Source organism: Spinacia oleracea, chromosome 3, assembly GCF_020520425.1.
Source record: "Spinacia oleracea cultivar Varoflay chromosome 3, BTI_SOV_V1, whole genome shotgun sequence".
In the NCBI taxonomy this organism is placed as follows: Eukaryota; Viridiplantae; Streptophyta; class Magnoliopsida; order Caryophyllales; family Amaranthaceae; genus Spinacia; species Spinacia oleracea.
In genome coordinates this window covers 82,222,877-82,239,322 of record NC_079489.1, presented here as the reverse complement: position 1 = coordinate 82,239,322, position 16,446 = coordinate 82,222,877, and the positions used below count along the sequence as shown (strand labels likewise).

Sequence of the window (16,446 nt, the reverse complement as noted above, 5' to 3'; positions counted from 1 at the left end):
CCTCATCCATAAGACGTCTCTTGAGTTCTTCACACTTTTGTGGTACGCACCATCTCCCTTTGAACCTCAAACTACCATCTTCGTGAATCTTGAAATCTACTTCTTTCCCTTGACCCATCTTTTCTTTGATTCTCTCTAGGCACTCATCCCCAGCTTGACTTTCTCTAATCTCCTCGAATATAGACAACCCCAATGATAATGCACTCAGTTTTGCTTTGGTTTCCCCAGGGTTTACTATTTCCAGGCTAAGTCTCTGCATGTCTCGACACAACTCTTCAGGCACTATCAAGACATTCATACTATGGCTAGATTTCCTACTCAATGCATCGGCAACTACGTTTGCTTTCCCCTCATGGTACTGGATGTTCAAATCATAGTCCTTGATCAACTCTAACCATCTTCTTTGTCTCATGTTGAGATCTTTCTGGGTGAAAATGTATTTTAGGCTTTTGTGGTCTGTGAAGATCTTACATGTTGCCCCATAGAGGTAATGTCTCCAAATTTTCAAAGCGAAAACAATCGCAGCTAGCTCTAGATCGTGGGTAGGGTAATTAGCCTCATATGGTTTTAATTGACGCGACGCATACGCAATCACCTTCCCATTTTGCTGTAATACACACCCCAACCCATTCTTCGACGCATCACTATATACCTCAAACCCTTCATTCCCATCAGGCAAGGTTAAAACAGGTGCTGAGGTTAAACGCTCTTTGAGAATTTGGAAGGCTTCCTCACATTTTTCGCTCCACTCAAATTTTGATTCTTTCTTCATCAAGTTGGTCATGGGTCTTGCTATCTTTGAGAAATCTCTCACAAATCTCCTATAATACCCAGCTAGACCTAAGAAACTCCGAATATCAGACACATTCTTCGGAGTAGGCCACTCACTCACAGCTTGAATCTTGGCAGGATCCACAGAGACTCCTTCCTTTGACACATAATGTCCCAAAAATGCTACCTTTTCCAGGCGGAATTCACACTTAGAGAACTTTGCATACAACTGGTTCTTCCTAAGCGTCTCCAAGATAACCCTCAAATGATCATCGTGTTCCTTTTCACTCCTCGAATAGATCAGAATATCATCAATGAATACCACCACAAACTTATCTAGGAACTCATGGAAAATCCTATTCATCAGATCCATAAAGATGGCGGGTGCATTGGTTAACCCAAAAGGCATCACTGTAAACTCGTAATGACCATAACGAGTCCTAAATGCAGTCTTAGGAATGTCTTTTTCAGCTACCCTCAATTGGTGATATCCCGAACGCAAATCAATCTTTGAGAATACACTTGCCCCGCTCAACTGGTCAAACAGGTCATCTATCCTAGGCAAAGGATATTTGTTTTTGATTGTTACGTTGTTCAACTCCCTATAATCAATACATAGCCGCATACTCCCATCTTTCTTTTTGACGAACAATACTGGAGCTCCCCACGGTGATGCACTAGGCCTAATGTACCCCTTGTCGAACAAGTCCTGCAATTGTGTCTTTAACTCACTCATTTCTGGGGGTGCCATCCTATAAGGTGCTTTGGATATAGGTGCGGTTCCGGGATTTAACTCTATGGTAAATTCAAGGGTTCTAGCCGGTGGCATACCCGGAATCTCATCCGGAAATACATCTACAAATTCTCTTACGATTGGGACATCCTCTATCTTTACCCCGACTTTCTTACTTACATCTTGGACGCTACAGAAAAATAGTTCACACCCTTTATTTACCAGTTTCCTCACTTGTAATGCGGAGATCACCCCAAAGTTCCCAGACTTCCCAAAACGTCTATATGATATTGATTTCCCAGTAGGGTTCTTTAGGCTTACTTTCTGAATCTCGCAATCTATCCTGGCCTTGTATAAGCTTAACCAATCCATCCCCAGAATCACATCTAGGTCCCCCAAACTAAATTCTATCAAATTAGATGGAAAAGTGCAATCTTTTATCTTCAAAGGCAAGTTCTTAAATAATTTCGTACACCTTATTGTTGCACCATTAGGCATACTAACAGGTAAATCAATTGCCTCAAAATCTACTAACTTCAAATTTTTAACAATAGAGGTCGAAATAAAAGAATATGTTGCCCCTGAATCAAACAATGTTTTAACAGGTAAGGAGTTGATAGAGAAAGTACCCGAAACTACGTCTGCAGAACGTTCAGCTTCATTTCTACTCATTACGAACAGCTTTCCGGGAGCCTTGTTGTTATTGTTGCTTCCATTGGCAGGTTTGTTTTGGTTTCCCTGGTTGTTTGGTGCTCCAGCAGGCTTCGAACTTTGGTTCCCCGAATGGTTAAAGCCTGGTTTCCCTTGGTTACTACTCCCACTACCATTCTGCTCTCTCTTCTGCTTTGTGAAGCACTCAAACTCCCTATGTCCCTTCTTATGACAATAGTTGCAAATTACCAATTCCCCCTTACAATCCTTCCCAGGGTGGTTGTTGTTGCACCTCTTGCAGTGGTACACTCTGTCAGTTTGGTTTCTGTTGTTATAGTTATTCCCCTGGTTGTTTCTTCCCTGGAATTTACCATTACCATTACCATTACCATTACCATTCCCATTTCTATTCCTTTTGAAGTTCCCCTGACTTTCCCCAGCATTAAACTCTTTCCTTTTATCCCCAACAACAATATTCTTTTTGTCTCTCCTGGTCTGAAGGCCATAGATATGAGCAGCTCTCCCATAAACAATGTCTAAGGACGTAAAGGTTTCCCCGCCTAATCCCAGTTGGATCTCATCGGTTAACCCTTGCTCAAACCTCTGAGCCTTTAGTTCCTCAGTAGCTACCACCTCAGGTGCAAACCTCGACAAGGCTATAAACTTACTGTAGTATTCAGCAATGGTCATATTCCCCATCCTAAGGTTGATAAATTCCTGGGCTTTCTGCTTCCTCATAAAAGGAGGATAAAACTTCCCCCTCAAAGCAACAATAAAAGAATCCCAATTGAATCCCTCAGCAGCGCTTAGTCTAGTCCCATTTTCCCTCCACCAAAGGTCGGCCTCATCTTTCAGGTAGAGGACAGCTTGGCCTACTTTCATATGCTCAGGACAGTTTACCGCCCCAAATAGTTTCTCAAATTCCCTGATCCAGTTTTCAAGGAAGGTGGGGTCTGCCTGCCCCTTAAAGTATGGTGGCTTAACTTTCGCAAGCCTTTCAAACATGTCCCCTGCAGAATCGGGACGCTCAGTTCTTTCCTGGGTTAGTTTTTCCGCCAAGAGGCGAATAGCAGCAGCTAGGTCACTATTATTGGCCATCCTAGAGCGCGACCTGAAATTTATATGCTCTAATTCAGGTTCAAAACTTTACTTACATTATCCTCTAGCAATGCAATATCACATTAACATTCAAAATGCACACGAAATGAACAATCATGCAAAACATTCAACTGAGAGACAAGGAATGACTTCAATCATCACGAATAATAAGTTAGAATAAAAAAAAAACATTCCCCTTGCGTGCCCGTAAAACTCTGATCTTTTAGATAGTCAATCATCTAGCTTTTATTCCTCAGAAGAATGTCAATAACAATCCTAAATATTAACACACACCTGTTCTCAAAATAAAGTAAAAAGGTTCTACGATATAAACATAACTATGGTTGGGCGGATTGACCAACATTTTCTCACACACAACTAAATATGTAAGCAAAGCTAAAGGGAAACATCATCAGACTTGTCCTTTGACTCGCTATAACCTTCTAGGGTGAATAGCTCATATTTAAGTTCATCATCGTCATCCATATCAAAATAATAAGCTTCTTTTCTTGGCCTAGAGGATCTTCGTAGAGCTTGAAATTGATGATTAGCTTCCTCTGGCTCAGGCTCAGGTTCAGGTTCATGTTCGGGCTCAAACTCAAACTCAGGTTCAACCTCTAATTCATGTTCGAACTCAAACTCAAATTCTTGTTCGAACTCAAACCCAAATTCATGCTCAAACTCAGGCTCCGAATCGCTTTCAGGTCTCAAAACAGCTTGATAAATATCGACCCTAGTTTGCCCTCTAGCACGATCAAATTCACGAAGGGCTTCATCATCACTATCAGGTTCTCCTGCTCTTAAAACTCGACGCAGAACAAGTTCATGGCTGGTGTAACTGTTAATGTCAGACTCGTAATCCATTTCATTTTCATCATCGCTTAGAATAATAGGGTTAGAATTGCTCCCTATTCTATTTCCTTGTATGCCAGACATGATTAGTGATCTATAACAATTAAACATAGTTTCTATGTTAGTAATTAGTACTCTCACTTACCGTATGATCCCACAATACACAATAAGTAAGAATATATATCAATCGCAATGCATAGGAAAGACACGACAGTTAGCAGGTAGAGAAATTACAATCATGTTGACATAATGCATGCACAATGCTTCTATTCTATATGCCCTTTCCTATACTACCCAACTCTCGAAATAATCATAGTATATCAACATTGAAGCATAAAAGAATAAACAAGAATGATTTATAAGAATTGGATGGATTAAAAGAATAATTATTAAACGATAAATAAATTTTTTTTTTTTTTTTTTTTTTTTTTTTTTTTTTTTTTTTTTTTTTTTTTTTTTTTTTTTTTTTTTACGGTACTGTAGCAGCAGCAGCAGTAAATTTTTTTTTTTTTTTTTTTTTTTTTTTTTTTTTTTTTTTTTTTTTTTTTTTTGAAATATTAATTTAAATTTCAAAAGAATCGAAATACATTTATTCGCATAAAAACGTATTAAGCACGATTCAAGAGTCAATATTAAAATAAATTCAAACATTTCTAGCTAATAACTTTAAATTTATTCACTAGTGTGAAATTACTTTTACATAACTAATTAGTTGGTTAGGCGCCTAAGATATAAAAGGTAGACACGAAATCTCAGTAAAACCTTTAGCTCAAAAATACCACTTTGTAACACCCCGACAATTCTCCCTTTTCTAAAATAACCTTTTTATATAAAACATAGAGAATTATCAAGGCATTATCGCCCGTGTGAAAACGTACGGCTTATTCAGAATTTTGCAGCGGAAAACATAAAACTAACTTTTAGGTTCATAAGTAATCTTATTACATATTAGGTCCAAAATCAATTAACTGAAATAAGGAAATACGAATAGTACGACAAATTTCAAATCCAAGTTAACAAATTAAATCACTTAATTAAACGAATAGAACTACAAGCTCTCTAATCCCGATCCCAATGATGCATCATCTTCAAACCTGTAGATGGTCAACGCTTATTGATCCTTAAAGACTGCTCACCAAAGATGGGTCATCACAGGATCAATAAGGCATAGCCATGATCAACACACACAAACAAGCACGTAATCAGCAAAGCTGAGTACTACATACTAAAACAACAACAATCCTAGCATGATACTATCAAACCAACAACCCTAACATGATACTAATAAATATAAGTAAGGACAGACAAAACATAATAAATTGACGATTATACTTGACTAGACTAAGCTAGGCTTAATAACCATAATATTATTTTAGTTGAAATAGACAATGGACCGAGTTGACCATCCAGAAGTCTTCACTAAGGAAGACGAGGTACGGGCGCGACTCCGTAACCTCAGTGACCTGCGATATCGAGGAACGTTTAAATAAAAATAGGACACGGTGATCAATCCGGTCCCAGAAAAGGCCATGGGCTACCACCATGAACCCCAACTCCTGTTTGTCCGTCACTTCAGACGTGCACAGTCTAAAGCTATTGCTATTCAGTTTCACTTTACATGATTTACAAATTGAGATTCCGTTATGACTCAACCATTACATAAGACAGACAATTCACATTTGTTCACAACTGTTTTTATCTTGGAATTAAGTAAGTGATCATAAAAGCATCAATCAAGACTCATTCCAACTTAACCAACCTTTCCTTTAACCATGAGCAACCCTGTATATGGGCATAAAGTTTCAACTTACTAAACAAGGTCCTCCGCCCTTATAAAGTAGTGAAAAGATAGGAAGGGAACAACAACCAATTGATCCAACCCAATCATATAGAATAATCTAGTGTTCCCAACCAACATGTTTGTATCAAACATCCATACTAACATGTTACAGTTCTTATAGTGCAAAATAAGTTCAATAAGTTTGTCCAACAGTATTAAACATGCACATTCAATATAACCCAGTTCGTCCATAATATCAACATCACCAAGTTCAACAATAGTATCAACATAACCAAGTTCAACAACAAGGTTCAACATGGTTTCAACAATTAGCACACATTCCAAGCACACAGGTATGTACGTACCTTGTGTAAACAAACTGATAGGCCACCTTAACACTTTCAAAAGTCGCCTAGAGAGAATTCTCCGCCTAAAACAACCAATAAGTAATACCAATCAATTTCTAATCATTGGTAACCATAATAAAGCATTCTAAATGTATCCTAAACATATTTAGAACATTCCCCAATATCGAAACTTAATTAATTAACTTCCTAGAATAGTGATTAATTCCCTAACGATCCCTAATTATCATAAACTCCAACAAACGTTCCTTTCTAATTTTTCAGCAATATTAAATAATTCAAAACTTGCTCAAAATATATTCAACATCCTTAAGATCATAAAAAAAATAATAACTTTAATAGGTATAATCATTCTATTATGATTTTAAACATAATAAAACCTTAAAAATTCATGCTTTAATAGTTTAAAATACTTATTTAACCAAATTAATAAATCTGGAAATTAAATTTGTTACTTAAACATAATATGAAATCTGAAAATATACTTTAATCATAATAACTTGTAATTTATATTCAATAAACACGAATTAAATCACTAAACTAATTTAAAACCCTAACTTACATATTAATCAACCAAAACTGAAATTAATTAATTTACAATATCAATATCAAATCTGAAAATTGTAATTTAACTATAAAGATTAATAATTTAATTCAAGAAACTTAAATTAAAATCAATAAACTTAAATCAAAATATTTAAATAACTTAGGGTTTAAGAAATAACCAAAAGGAGAGGAGGAGAGAGACTGCCGGCGAGCAGGGGCACGACAGCGGTGGCGCAGGCTGGGCGGCGACGCGACTGGGCGGCGCGATTAGTGTTGGTGGTCGCGGGTGATTGAGCAAGCAAGAAGCAGGAACGTTGAAGGTGGCTGCAATCTCGTGCGAGCCAAGGAAGGAGGAAGGAGGGAGATCGACTGGGCAGGGCCGCAGCGGCGGTGCAAGCGGTGCTGCGGGTGGTGGTGCTGGACCGACGACCAAGCAAAACGTGGTGAGGAGGAGCGAAAAACAAGAAGAACAAAAGGAAAACTAACGAGAAGAGGGAGGAGGAGAGTACCGGACGTCGAAGGGCGACGGTGGCGCGGCAGCTGGTGCGGCGGCTGGTGCGGTGGCTGGAGAGGGATGAGAGGGTTTGTGAGTTTGTGTGCTTTGAGAGTTTCACGTGAAAGGAGAGAGCAATACGTGAGACTTCATGAGGGTTTGAGAGGAGAGAGAAAACAATAGTGAGTAAACTTTTGGGGTTAGTTGGGGCTTAGATATTTTATGGGCTAGGAATCTAATTGGGCTAGGATTAGTATTTAGTTTTAGAATTTGAATTCAACACTGCTTAGGATTGTTTCCTAATTTCAATCGAACGGAATTTCATAATTCAAATTCGTTTTAACTTAAAATTCTAAAATCATTTTCGATTTCGTAAATCGTTGAAAATATTAAAATGTAATAAATAAATATACGTTAATTATATATTTATTACTAAAGTTCATAAATTCTATTTAAATATAAATAATATACGTTAAAATATATTAATAAAATTTATAAATTTACGGGGGATTACAGCATGGGCGAAGGGCGAGCCAAGGCAGTCGCGTGTGGGCAGCAAGCGAGCTGCGCCACAACGCGCGCTGCCTCGCACAAGTGCGCGCAGCCTCGCGCGCAGCGAGCGCAAGCTCGCGTGCCACGAGCGCTGCGCCCAGCACTGCTCGTGCGCGCAGCGCGCGATGTCGCTCGCCCAGCGAGCGATGTCGCGCCCCAGCGAGCGATGGCTCGCGCGCGCAGCGCGCGATGTCGCTCGCCCAGCGAGCGATGTCGCGCACCAGCGAGCGATGGCTCGCGCCAGCGAGCGATGGCTCGCGCCAGCGAGCGATGGCTCGCGCCAGCGAGCGATGGCTCGCGCCAGCGAGCGATGGCTCGCGCCAGCGAGCGATGGCTCGCGCGCACAGCGAGCGAGCCAGCGCGCCCAGCGAGCGATCTCGCGCGCGCACTGCGAGCGATAGCTCGCGTGCGATGGGGCGCTGTGCGGAGGCTTGCGATGAGACAGCAGCAGCTATGCGACGAGCGCATGGGCTGCGCGCACATGGCCAGCAATGGCTGTGTGCGTACGGCCCATGGACGTGCAACGCGTAGGGTGTTTGCGTTACGATTAGATCGTTTTGAATGTTTAATTTGAAAATTTCAGTTCACGTAATTAATTTTAAAATTAATAATTTGAATTAATTTCTTGGATTTTAATTTTGAATATTATAATTATAATAAATGGAATTTATTCTAATTATTTTACTAAAATTAAAATCATGAATTAATTTAAATGCGACTGAAATTAAATTAAATTTTTGGATTCAATTATAAATTGATATGAGCTTTAAATTTTAATTAAATTTGTATGTTTCCGGTTAGACTAGAAATACATTTTTATGTTTAAAATTAGTAAAGCATATGAATTTATTGGTTTGAGTGGGAGCGCTTTTTAGTCATAAACTCTTGATTAGGTCTACAAATCCTTAAGGTTAAAACAACTCGATTAGAATTAATAAGGACTGAATAATTGGTAGATTATTGGTGCCCTTGATTAATTGCTGCAAATGTTTACGTGATGCATAATGTGTTTTACTAACCAGCTATGTGGGCCATTCATGATAATGAATGGGTGAATGGTATATATTGTATATGTACTGTTTTGCAGGTTATGAAGTGACTAGTATGGCCCAAATAGGATAGAAAATATGGTCTGCGTACCATTAATTTGAATGTAATTGGTCTAAAGCACCAAAGTTATTTTTCAATTCAAAATGGTCTGCGTACCATCAAATAGTTGTAATTAGTTATAGCTTATCCTATTTGAAGAAAATGGTGCCTCCCACGGAGATTTTCAAGACGGACTTTGAAGTCAAAGCTTCAAGATGAAGTCGGGCCATACTAGATCACAAATATCTTATGCATGTTTTAAGTTATTTATTGCTTTAAATATGTCTTAAAATGCATGAGATCAAAAGCTTGATTATGTTGCATGATTAAGGATTTTAGTTCACTTAAAATCTAACCAACATAGTAAGAGCCTTAAGTTCCAAACTTAAAAATTGAGTTAAAAGGTGCCATGCCAAAATATACACTTGCTTGGATATCCTTTACATCAATCTAGTAATAGTTTTCGCTCAGCGAGGTGTTACTTATTGGTCCTAAAGGGGCAAGGTACACAAATAATTGTGAGTACACGTTAGTTTTGGTGAAACTCAACGATATAAGTAAGGAGTCCTTTTATGTCGTGGCAAAATCGATAGGTTTACCTAATAAGTTCTTAGACGTACCTATCAACCAAGAGTAGTTTCTAGACTATTAGCAAAAGGCTTTTGCTTACCTAAAATGTTTTAGGATTAAGTCGACAAACTGTGCTTAGTTCTTCAATGATTTTAGGATCTTGGAATCATTTTATTCACACCTGCCGGAACACATAATTCGAATAAAATGCTAATAACTTGTTTGAATTGCATGGTTGCTTTAATTTCAAGTTATTATTCATGATAAATGTTTAGACTTTGCATGCTTCAATGAATGTTTTAATTATTATTTATAATTAAATATCTTGCACTGCGGTAAATCCTTTTAGAAAGGTAACAGTAAATTTCCTCGATTGGTAGTGAATCCAAGAACGATTCACGGAAAAGAGAGAAAGTGAGCAATTTAAAATGTACGTTTCTTATAGCGACTTTTATGGTTGTTTTCGAAGATCAAAATCGAATGGCAAACCAATTGGTGCTTGTGAATTCAAAATACACTGTAGTTTTGAGATCATAAAGCATTGAGTTTAATACGCTCAGCTTTACCAATGGTTAACAACCTAATATCTTTGTCCATTTAATTCTCGAATGAGTCTAGTCCCTAGACATTCGAATAGATCGATGCTTAGAGAACTTTAGAAGCTTCTGGTAAGATCATCTAGTTGAAACAAAATATTCAACATAAATGGTAAAGAACCTTGTTGGTGACATTGGACATGTCTAACAAGGTATAAAAGTCAACACTAAAGAATTCAATTCTTAAGACTGTAAGAAAGGGTACAAGAAATAGGAAAACGAGGAACAAATGAAAGGAATTTACGATTCCGTTTCTACCTATAAATTCATGTTTAAAGAGAAGTGACCTAGCAATCAAACTTCCTTGGTATCATATACCGCTTGAGGTTCTTACTTCGGTAATAACTCAAATATTGGAAGCTAGGATACACTAATGACCTACAAGTGGGAAATGAAGCATGGCAATGCTACATTAGTTGTAGGGTCATCTAGTTTGTTTTAAGTCCTTTCAAGGCTGGAACTTAATGGCTATTTTGTTCCATAATCAGCATACCTAAATTTCTGCTTCAAACACAGAAAGACTCACATTCAAGAAAAACAAAAACAATGTTTGTTTGTTTATTTGAATGAAATGGTCAATTACAGGTTGAGTCAATATGCTTGATTAAAACAAACAACTCTTTAAAGAACTTTACTAGGTTCAAATCAACCCCTTGATTTGAGTTCCACTAAATCTTTGGCATTGTTTCTTAGACCATATCAACAAGTTAACATTCAAAAGCTCTATTTTAATGGACTTTTGAAAATTGATTGATTTCTAGATCATTTTAAGACAACCAGTCTTACTTGTTGAAAGTAACAAAAGATATGAACTATTGTTAGAACGCCTAGACAATAGAGTTCAAAGCTAAAGAAAAATTTTATGACTTTATTATTTCACATGGATTTGAGTGATATAAGTTGAATCTGTTTGGCTAGTTCAAAGATTCAGAAGTATAAAATCCACTTGGTAAGAAATCATAAAGATCTAGGTTAGATCATGTTAATGATTACTTGAGACCAAATATGATCATCAATGATTGTGTGTTGTAATTTCACAATCTAGCTCCATAAGATATGGCATATCTTAGTTGGAATGATCGAAGTCAATTAGTACTTGATTCGATCAATGATGAATCATAAAGACTTTTCCTATAATTTCTAAAACAAAATGCTCAACTACCACCAAACTAAACCAAATTCGTCAAAGCTATTGAAAAGTAATTTCAGAATATCTTTTCATAATATATCTAAAGAGTTCCTAAACTCAGTGGGAGCTTAGTGTTTGTTATTCAACAAACTAAGGCCCAAGCATAGATATATGTTTCATTGTGATGAGGCACAAGGGTATTGTTTCTACCACGAATTTTTGAGAACATAATGTTTGTTTGCTCGAAATAATGTCCTTTTGGAGATTCGTTTCCAAAATGACAAGTGGGAGAAAATAGACCTCGAAAGTTTTCGAGGCGAACAACAAACATAAAACGGACATTCCGGAGGCTTTTCGAAGTGCTTCAGAAAATCCGAACTTATTCTTTAAGACTTTAGAAGTGGCTTTAAAGAATAGACATCTCTTAGAAGACTTTACAAGTGCTTCAAGGAGAACAGAATATTCAAAGGACTTTAAGTGGCTATTGATATTCTAATGTTTGATGTTCTATACCCAAGTAGGCATAGAATTCAAGTCACTGAAACTATGAGATTCTTCTATTAGATAGTAAAGAAACATAGAGATCAGGTCAATGAAACTATGAGATTCTTCTATTAAATAGTGAAGAAACCTACAACTTGCAGTCAAACTATTATCATGTAGATTAATGAGTTTGTGACTTGTAAGAATGCTATGACGAAACCTAGATTCCCTAAAATGGTTAGAGGCCATATATAGACTCAAATGTTTTAAATGGTTAGAGGCCATAAAACATACTCAATGTTTTGATGACAAAATTGAAATTTTGTTGATTTGCAAGAATAGGTTCACACCTATTGGTTGCAAGTTTGTTTTAAGGATAAAAACCATCAAACATGGAATTGTGTTCACACACAAAGCTAGATTAGTTGCTAAAGGTTACAAGCAAATTCATGGTGTAAATTGTGTTGAAACCTCATGCAAAATCGTAATGCTTCAAGTCTATAATTCAAGCAATGATTGCATATTGGTAAATATAGCAATTGGATGACAAAACGTATTCCTCAATCAAATGTTGGAATAAACTATGTACATGGTATGTCATAGGATTTGTGGATCCAAATAAATGCTTGAAAAGGAAAGCTAGCTTATAAAATCTAAGTACAGATTTAAGCAAGCAATTGGGAATTGGAACTGTATTTTAAGTGAAGCTAATAAGCATTTTAGTTTCATAAAATATACATGATCTTATAGATGTGTAAGAGGTTTAGTGGGAGTACATAAAACTTAATTGGTCCTATGTGTATCACACACATATCTCTCTATTGTGAAATAACATTCAAATGCTAATGACTTAGATTTGAAATTATTCATCAATGATGGACCATGGCGAAACTTAGTACATACTGGGTATTAAGATCTATTTACAAAGATCTTATGATATTGTTTTGGATTAAGTAATGGCATTTACTAAATCAAACACGAAAATCTCCATTGGAGATATTCGACCCATGTGAATAAATCTAAGTAAAGGATGTTTGAACTATGTATAAGCATTTACTAAGTTAAACATCAAAGGATCTAAATAAGATTCTTAACCTATATTATATGTCAAAGAATTTAGCTGAATTTAGTATCTACTGAAACGAGATAAGCTAAAGTTACATGAATAGAATTCAATTGGGAATTATTCTGCAAAAGAATTTATCATGTATGATATAATATGAGGATCGCCAAAAACGTATCGTATGACTTTAGGCATGACGAACATATACCAATCTCTATTGATCTAAGTGAAGATCAACTAGATTGAGATCAAGAATACTTATGGTACTTGAAAAGGTACATAGGAATAGTTCTTGATTCAAGGAAATAAAGATATGCTAAATATTGATGCTACACGCATAAACACTGGCAAAGGATCAAGCAAGACCCTTTGGAGTTAACCATTGATAAGGACGAGCTATAGAGCATCGAGTTTTGAAATGGCAACATGGATTGGAGACCATGAGTTGTTGCGTGGGAAATTAAAATAATAATTTCTATGTTCTAAGATATAGTTGGAGAGTCTTCCACATATCTATGAACTGCTTGGATAGGTAAATCCAAACAAAGCATCACTAGCAACCTATACAGTTGAAGTAAAAGTAATTATTGCCTAAGAAGCAATAAAACAGGGTTGTTTAAAGTTCTTCACTGAACTTGGGTAGATCACCTATCTGCTGGCTTGATGATTCTTCATTGAAAAATGCGTAGAACCACTCTTGAAGCAAGAAAAACGTCTGCTAACTTGATGGTTCTTCATTGAGAAATGCGTAGAACCACCATTGTAGCGAGAAAGACTAGATCACATAATAAACAAACTCGAAAAGATCTTATCATCATATCTCGAAGAACATTCGATGAAAAGGATATTAAGATTGGCAAAGCATGATAACTAAACCTATGCAACAAGTGAGAAGCAACACTCACATTGTAGCACTGGAAATCAAGCATAGCTTTGAATTCCATGAATTGTTTTAGAAGATGGGTTTGAGGCCCATGGTTATAAAACATTGGGGTTGAACATTTATCATATATGAAATGTATTTTCATATTCCATTTAATCTTGGTTTAGTATTAAATGATGAGTCCCTTCAAATTTGACGATATATTCAAGATAGACTGTCAGGACCAGTCCTGTGACTAAGAAATGTCTATCAAGTGAACTTGAATGTCAAAGGTTGAAAATGGTCCCTAATCGGAGTTTTCTATAAAATTGGACGCATAGAAAACGTTAGACGATTAGAATGCAAGATGACTAGTAGTTCTGTTTCTTGAACTATGTGGACATGGCAATGTCATAATCATTTGCATAGATACTTACTTTGGGAAGACTAGTATCGGACAAGACCTATGAAACTTTACTGTAAGAGATGAAAGTCTGTCATAAGTAAATTTCATTAATTATTAGACACTAAATCCTCAATACCTGAGTGATTTGAGATTACTTGTTTGAGAACTGGTTGCTTTGACGTTGACCAACCGTCGCACCGTAAAAGGAGGCTATAAAGGCAACGCTCAGGTAATCACCTATCAAACGAAGTCTAATCTCAAGATCGCAAGATTGGGATTGTCCTCCCATAAATCGGGATGAGATGCTTAAAAGTTGTACAAGGCCACTCGGAGAGCTAGAAACTGTGAAATGCATGGCCGTGCTCGGATGAATCATAGGCTATGATTATCTGTTTATTTGATCAGTTGAACTCTGAAACCGAGGAACACCTCTGGACATAATAAGGATGACAACTCTTACCTTATGTTCAAGAGCAAGCATCGAGCGACAAAGGAATTAGGAAATGCACACTTGTCCCTAAGGACAAGTGGGAGACTGAAGGAAATAATGCCCTTGGTCCAAGTATGCATTCTATGTTAAGTCTAATAAATGCGGTTCAGTATTAATTAACAAGTTAATAATTCAGTGAGATCAAGTGAGCTGAATGCCTAGCTAGAGGCCGCTTCAGTTCAAGTGGAATTAATGATATTAATCCACAGCTTACTCTTGACTGAACCCGTAGGGTCACACAAATAGTACGTAAACGGATCAAGTATTTAATAGCATTAAATACTCCATCTATGAATATTCGGAACCGACGGATCTTGGTTTCAGTGGGAGCTAAGATCGTCACAGGCAAGAAATGAATACTCCGGAAACGATGATATTGCCGGAAACGGAAATATGGATCGTATCGGAAATATGAATATTATCCAAGTCGTAGATGTTGCCGGAAACGGAAACATGGTACGTATCGGAAAATATTATTGGAAATGGAAATATTACCAGAATCGGAAATATTGCCGGAAACGGAAATATTGTCAGAATCGGAAATATTGCCGGAATCGGAAAATAATTCCGGAAACGGAAATATTAAATATTTGTTCGAAACGGAAATTAATTCCGGAATCGGAAATATTAAATATTGTTCGTATCGGAAATAGATTCCGGAAATGGAAATTTAATCGGAAGCGTATCGTACGAATTAGCATCGGACGAGGCTTGCCGGACGAAGGCCCAGCACGAAGCCGGGGCCATCGCCCAGCAAGCGTGCGCGCCACAAGCCCAGCCAAGGCAGCGCCCAGGCCTACCGCAAGGCAGGCCCAGCGCGCGCCAAGGGCCACGGCTGCGTGGGCCGTGCTGCGCGGGCTGCTGCTCGCACGCATGGGCAGCCCTTGTGGCTGCCGTGTGTGTGTGAGTTTGTGCTCATGCATGATTCCTGAATCTGCAAGAGTCAGTGTATGATTAAATGTCTATTCCTAATTGGATAAATTAATTAAATAGAATTCATGTAGGATTCTAATTCCAATTAATTCGCATCCTACTAGGATTACGATTCCTTTTCCATAACTCTATAAATAAAGGCCTAGGGGTCATAATTTATACACAAGTTTCAAAGTATTCAAAAGTGAGTTTTTTGAGAGAAAATTAAAACACACATCTTGCTCAAAAGTGCCGAAATTTTCTAGTACCTTAAGGGCGATTCTAGTTGGTCAATCTTAAGGCGGATCCGGACGTGCTGTGGACTATCTACGGAGGGACGACACTTGGAGTCCTAAAGACTTGTTCTTGTTCGGTTCGGGCGCAGCTAGGGAGGGCACGCAACAAAGAGTATGCATCTGAATTATGCTATATGATTATGTGTAAATAATATGTTGTCCTGGGTTAATGGTTGTTTCCGCATGATTTATGTAATGTCATATGTATCATAACCTAACATTAACTTGCATATAACAACCAGAAATTAACCTGGTTCAGTGGCAAGTGCTGATTCATAATACACAATTATCTCGAGTTCGATTCTTTAGTTGAGCAATTTTGAGCGTGCTTTTTTTGAAACAAAACAGTCAATTAGTCAACTCAGCCCATTAATAGTTTGTCTTCTCTCTCCTCTTTAATTTTGTTTTTTTTTCCCTATTTCTTTCCTCCTGTTTAAGTTTTTTTTCCTTTGTTTTTATATTCATCTTAATTTCTAGAATTCAATACTTCATAACAATGTATAAATTTTATTTTTTGAGGGATAACAATATATGAATTCTTTGTCTCGTAGTAAATAATACAAATGTTTTTTTTTTGAAGGTAAATAATACAAATGTTTTATTCTTTTTAAGTTCTTTTTTTAAAATAATAATTTTTATTTTCCAAATGATTGATTTTTTTCCTAGTGCTACTAATACAATCAAAGAAATAGCCATGAAACCTAAATTG

General features: G+C 37.1%; 1 long non-coding RNA gene across 1 annotated transcript; it reads right to left on the bottom strand.

The window, feature by feature from the left end:
* Positions 1–5,078: 5,078 nt before the first annotated feature.
* Positions 5,079–7,752, bottom strand: LOC130469149 (uncharacterized). The gene is made up of 4 exons (XR_008929522.1): positions 7,306–7,752; positions 6,976–7,213; positions 6,251–6,315; positions 5,079–5,233 (listed from the first exon to the last, which is right to left on the bottom strand). It is a non-coding gene; the product is annotated as an uncharacterized lncRNA (long non-coding RNA).
* Positions 7,753–16,446: the final 8,694 nt, after the last annotated feature.